The 6,589-nt window shown below is 40.8% G+C and overlaps 1 long non-coding RNA gene across 1 annotated transcript; it reads right to left on the bottom strand.

Annotated features, from left to right (window-relative positions):
* Positions 1-585: 585 nt before the first annotated feature.
* LOC146422211 (uncharacterized) lies at positions 586-1,330 on the bottom strand. The gene is made up of 2 exons (XR_014848224.1): positions 1,284-1,330; positions 586-1,034 (listed from the first exon to the last, which is right to left on the bottom strand). It is a non-coding gene; the product is annotated as an uncharacterized LOC146422211 (long non-coding RNA).
* Between the last annotated feature and the right edge of the window lie 5,259 nt (positions 1,331-6,589).

Raw genomic sequence — 6,589 nt, 5'->3', positions numbered from 1 at the left:
ATTTTGGGGCAGAAATCCCAAAATTGGGGGCAGAATTCCCGAATTTTTTGGCGGAATTCCAGGATTTTGGGCAGAATTCCCGAATTTTGGGGCAGAATTCCTAAATTTAGGCAGAATTCCTGGATTTTTTTAGGCAGAATTCCCAAATTTTTGGGTAGAATTCCCAAATTTTGGGGCAGAAATAATGAATTTTGGGGCAGAATTCCTGAATTTGGGGCAGAATTCCAGGATTTTGGGCAGAATTCCAGATTTTGGGTAGAATTCCCAAATTTCATGCAGAATTCCAGGATTTTGGGGCAGAATTCCCAAATTTTGGGGCAGAATTCCCGAATTTTTGTAGCCGAATTCCCAGATTTTGGGGAAGAATTGCAGGATTTTGGGGCAGAATTCTTCAATTTTGGGCAGAATTTTTGGGATTTTGGGTAGAATTCCTGAATTTTGGGCAGAATTCCTTAATTTTGGGTCAGAATTCCTGAATTTGGGGCAGAATTCCGAAATTTTGGGGTGAATTTCCCGAATATTGGGTAAAATTCCCGGGATTTTGGGGGAAATCCTGGATTTTGGGGCAGAATTCCTGAATTTGTGGCGGAATTCCTGAATTTTGGGGCAGAATTCCTGAATTTGGGTAGAATTCCCAAATTTTGGGGCAGAATTCCCAGATTTTGGGTAGAATTCCTGAATTTGGGGGCAGAATTCCAGGATTTTGGGGCAGAATTCCTGAATTTTTTTTGGTCAGAGAGGAATTTTTGGGATTTGGGGGAATAAAGCCATGGATGGACATGCTGGAGTTGTTTTTGGGGAACTGGGAGGGACTGGGATGGACTGGGATTGAACTGGGAGGGACTGGGATTGAACTGGGATTGAACTGGGAGGGACTGGGATTGAACTGGGAGGGACTGGGATTGAACTGGGATTGAACTGGGAGGGACTGGGATTGAACTGGGATTGAACTGGGAGGGACTGGGATTGAACTGGGATTGAACTGGGATGAACTGGGATTTACTGGGACTGAACTGGGAGGGACTGGGATGGAACTGGGATGGACTGGGATGGACAATCGTGGTGGTTTTAGGGTGAAAAACGGGGATTTGGGGGAGAAAATGGGAACTGGTTTGTACTGGGATGGACTGGGAGAGACTGGGAGGGACTGGGATGAACTGGGATCAAACAGGGAAGCACTGGGATTGAACTGGGATTGCAACTGGGACTGAACTGGGATGAATTGGGATGAACTGGGAAGCGCTGGGAAGTACTGGGAGGCACTGGGATGAACTGGGAAGCACTGGGACTGAACTGGGATGAACTGGTTTATACTGGGAAGCACTGGGATCAAACTGGTTTGTACAGGGACTGAGCTGGGATTTACTGGGAAGCACTGGGATGGACTGGGATCAAACTGGGATCGAACTGGGGTGAACTGGGACTGAACTGGATGGAACTGGGATGAACTGGGATGAGCTGGGAAGCACTGGGATGAACTGGTTTATACTGGGAAGCACTGGGATTGAACTGGGATCAAACAGGAAGGAACTGGTTTATACTGGGATTGAACTGGGATGGACTGGGATTGAACTGGGAAGCACTGGGATGAACTGGGATTGAACTGGGACTGAGCTGGTTTATACTGGGAAGCACTGGGATTTACTGGGATGAACTGGGACTGAACTGGGAAGCACTGGGATGAAGTGGTTTATACTGGGATTGACTGGGAAGCACTGGGATGAACTGGGATTGAACTGGGACTGGACTGGTTTACACTGGGATCAAACTGGGACTGAACTGGGATTGAACTGGGATCGAACTAGGAAGCACTGGGATTGAACTGGGATTGAACTGGTTTATACTGGGATGAACTGGGAAGCGCTGGGATGAACTGGGACTGAGCTAGTTTATACTGGGATTGAACTGGGATGAACTGGGATGAACTGAACTGGGATGGACTGGGAGGGAACTGGGAAGGAACTGGTTTCTACTGGAAAGCACTGGGATTGAACTGGGATGAACTGGGATGAACTGGGATTTACTGGGATTTACTGGGATGAACTGGGAAGCACTGGGATTGAACTGGGGTGGACTGGGATGGACTGGGATTGAAATGGGATGAACTGGGATGAACTGGTTTATACTGGGATTGAACTGGTTTGAACTGGTTTATACTGGGACCGAACTGGGACTTACTGGGAGGAACTGGGACTGAACTGGGACTGAACTGGTTTCTACTGGTTTATACTGGGAAGCACTGGTACTGAACTGGTTTATACTGGTTTATACTGGTTTATACTGGAAGCTCTGCGCTCACCCCACTCTGCCCCAGTACCGAACTGGGAGCAGAACCCGGAAGCGGAACGCGCAAACCACGCCCATTACGTCATCAAAACAAGCCAGTTACGTCATCAAACCACGCCCACCAGCCTCGTTCTCACCCCAAGCCACGCCCCAAAACTCATGCATCGTCACTTCCGCTTCCGCCCGCTGCGCACTTCCGCTTCCGGCCGGCCGAGCGGTGAGCAGCAATGGCGGCGGCAGCGCTGCTGGCTAATTACCGGATTCATTAGCGATTAATTAGCGATTAATTAGCGATTCATTAACCCTCCGCTGGCGATCCCCGCTTTGATTAACCCTCCGGCGGCTCCCCTCCCCCCCCCGGTATTCCCGGTTTGCTGGATTTCGTCATTAATTCCCCATTTCCCGAATTCCCGATTTCTCTAATTCCCGTTTTTCCTAATTCCCGATTTTCTTAATTCCCGATTTCCCTGATTCCCGATTTCCCTAATTCCCGATTTTCCGAATTCCCGATTTCCCTAATTCCCGTTTTCCCTAATTCCCGATTTCCCTCTTTCCCGTTTTTCTTCTCCCATTCCTTAATTCCCGTTTTTCCTAATTCCCTCCCTAATTCCCATTTTTAGATTTCCATTCTCTCCCTAATTCCCGTTTTTCCTTTTCCTATTTCCTCCCGAATTCCCATTTTTCTTTATCTAATTCCTCCCGAATTACCATTTTTCTTTATCTCATTCCCTAATTCCCGTTTTTCCCTAATTCCCGTTTTTCCTCTTTCCATTCCTCCCGAATTCCCCTTTTTCCCATTCCCTCCCTAATTCCCATTTTTCTTTCCCGTTCCCTCCTTAATTCCCATTTTCCCCATTTTTAAATTCCCATTTTTCCTTTTTCCCATTCCCTCCCGAATTCCCGTTTTTCTTTCTCTCATTCCCTCCCGAATTCCCATTTTCCTTTCCCCATTCCCTAATTCCCATTTTTCCTTTTCCCATTCCTCCCTAATTCCCATTTTTCTTTTCCCCATTCCTCCCTAATTCCCATTTTTAGATTCCCATTCCCTCCCTAATTCCCATTTTTCCCCAATTCCCATTTTCCCTCTTTCCATTCCCTGATTCCCATTTTTCCCATTTTTAAATTCCCGTTTTTAAATCTCCATTTCCTCCCTAATTCCCATTTTCCCCATTTTTCTCTCCCCATTTTTTCCATTTCTCAATTCCCATTCCCTCCTCATTCCCCATTTTTCAATTCCCATTTTCCCCATTTTCCCATTTCTTCCTCCCATTCCCAACTTTTCCCATTCCCAATTCCCATCTCTGCTTTATTCCCATTTTTCCTTTTCCCATTCTCTCCCTAATTCCCATTTTCCCTCTTTCCATTCCCTAATTCCCATTTTTCTTTTTCTCATTCCCTAATTCCCATTTCTCCCATTTTTAAATTCCCATTTTTCTTTTTCCCCATCCCTCCCTAATTCCCGTTTTTCTATCTCTCATTCCCTCCCGAATTCCCATTTTAAAATTCCCATTCCCTCCTAATTCCCATTTTCCCCTAATTCTCTCCCTAATTCCCATTTTTCTTTATTCCCATTCCCTAATTCCCATTTTTAAATTTCCATTCTCATTCCCTAATTCCCATTTTTCCCATTTTCTCCCTAATTCCCGTTTTTAAATTCCCATTTTCTCCCTATTTCCCATTTTTAGATTTCCATTCCCTCCCTAATTCCCATTTTTAAATCTCCATTCCCTAATTCCCATTTTTCTTCTCCCATTCCCTAATTCCCATTTTCCCCATTCCTTCCTAATTCCCATTTTTCTTTCTCTCATTCTCTCTTTAATTCCCATTTTTCCATTTTTAAATTCCCATTTTTCTTTTCCCATTCCCTTATTCCAATTTCCTCTTTCCATTCTCTCTCTAATTCCCATTTTTCCCATTTTTAAATTCACATTTTTCTTTCCTCATTCCTCCCTAATTCCCATTTTTCTTTTCCATTCTCCCCATTCCCTCCCTAATTCCCATTTTCCGCATTTTTCCCCATTTTTCCCATTTCTCATTTCCCATTTTCCCCATTTTCCTTTTCCCATTCCTTCCCTAATTCCCATTTTTCCCCAATTCCCATTTTCCCCATTTTTAAATTCCCATTTTCCTTTCCCCATTCCCTCCCTAATTCCAATTTTTCTTTTTCCCATTTTCCCCATTTTTTCCCCATTTTTAAATTCCCATTTTTCCCATTTGTCCCCATTTTTCAATTTGCATTTTCCCTCTTTCCATTCCCTAATTCCCATTTTCCCCATTTTTAAATTCCCATTTTCCTTTCCCCATTCCCTCCCTAATTCCAATTTTTCTTTTTCCCATTCTCCCCATTTTTCCCCATTTTTAAATTCCCATTTTCTTTTCCTCATTCCTCCCTAATTCCCATTTTTCTTTCCCATTCTCCCCATTTTTTCCCCATTTTTAAATTCCCATTTTTCCCATTTGTCCCCATCTTTCAATTCCCATTTTCCCTCTTTTCTCTCCCTAATTCCCATTTTCCCCATTTTTAAATTCCCATTTTCCTTTCCCCATTTCCTCCCTAATTCCCTAATTCCCATTTTCCCCCATTTCCCCCATTTTTCCCCATTTTTCCCCATTTCCCCTTTTTTCTCCATTTTCCCCATTTTTTGCCCATTTTTCCCCATTTTCCCCATTTCCCCATTTTTCCCCATTTTCCTCTCATCCCCACATTCCCACATCTCCTCCCTTTCCTCCCATACTTTAAACATTTTATTTAAATATAAGATTTATTATATTTTCTCAATATTTTAATTTCCAATTTTCCCCTCTTCCCATCCTTTAAATACTTTTTTAAGTATAATATTATATTATATTTTTCCATATTTTAAATTCCCATTTTCTGTTCCTCCCACGTTTTAAATATTTTATTTAAATGTAGCAAATTATATTATATTATGTTATATTATATTATATTATATTATATTATATTGTGTTATGTTATGTTATATTATATTATATTATATTATATTATATTATATTATATTATATTATATTATATTATATTTTATTATATTATATTATATTATATTATATTTTATTATATATTATTTTACCATACATATATTAATATTATGTTCACCACATTTTTAATATTATATATTTATTCTTTTATATTATATTTTATTTTGTTATTTTTATTATATTATGCAAATATATATTATATTCTATTATTTTATATTATTTTTCCATGTTAAATTCCCTTTTTTTCTTCCTCCCATCCTTTCAACATTTCATTTAAATAGAATTTATTTAAATACAATACAAAATCACATTATTTTCAATTCCCACTTTCCCCACATTCCCTAAAAATCCTATTTTTCCCATATTTAAATTCCCTTTTTTTCTTCCTCCCATCCTTTCAACATTTCATTTAAATATAATTTATTTAAATACAATACAAAATCACATTATTTTAAATTCCCATTTTCCCCATATTTTAAATTCCCATTTTTTTCCTCCCATCCTTTCAACATTTCATTTAATTTATTTAAATATAATTTAAATAAATATAAATTTATAGAAATATAAATTACAAAATCACATGATTTTCAATTCCCACATTTCCCACATTCCCTAAAATTTCTCTTTTTTTTCCTCGCAGGAACAACTTCCTCTTCCCCCTTTTTCCCCCTTTTTTTCCCCCTTTTTTCCCTCCCTGACTCTTGGAACCTTCTGGAACCTTCTGGAGGCCTCTGGAAGTCTCTGAAAGCTTCTGGAACCTTCTGGAAAGCTTCTGGAAAACTTCTGGAAGCTTCTAGAATATTGTGGAACTTTCTGGAACCTTCTTGGAATCTTCTGGAAAGCTTCTGGAACCTTCTGGGACCTTCTGGAAGTCCCTGGAACCTTCTAGAACCTCCTGAAACTTTCTGGGAAGATTCTGGAAACTTTCTGGGACTTTCTTGGAACCTTCTTGGAATCTTCTGGAACCTTTTGGAAAGCTTCTGGAAAGCCTCTGGAAGCTTCTAGAACCTTCTGAAAAGCTTCAGGGGAACTTTCTGGAAACCTTCTGGAAACCTTCTGGAAACCTGGAACCTTCTCAGAATCCTCTAGAAGCTTCTGGAAAGCTTCTGGAATTCTTCTGGAACCTTCTAGAACATTCTGGAAAGCTTCTGGAAAGCTTCTGGAAAGCTTCTGGAACCTTCTGGCAGCCTCTAGAAGTCCCTGGAAGCCTCTGGAACCTTCCGGAAACCGTCTGGAAAGCTTCTGGAACCTTCTGGAAAGCTTCTGGAAAGCTTCTGGAACCTTCTAACAACCTCTAGAAGTCCCT

The sequence above is a fragment of the Lichenostomus cassidix genome, unplaced genomic scaffold (genome assembly GCF_008360975.1).
Source record: "Lichenostomus cassidix isolate B80296 unplaced genomic scaffold, HeHo_3.0 HiC_scaffold_58, whole genome shotgun sequence".
NCBI lineage: Eukaryota > Metazoa > Chordata > Aves > Passeriformes > Meliphagidae > Lichenostomus > Lichenostomus cassidix.
The sequence above is the reverse complement of the archived record's forward strand: the minus strand, read 5'-3'. Positions and strand labels throughout refer to the sequence as shown.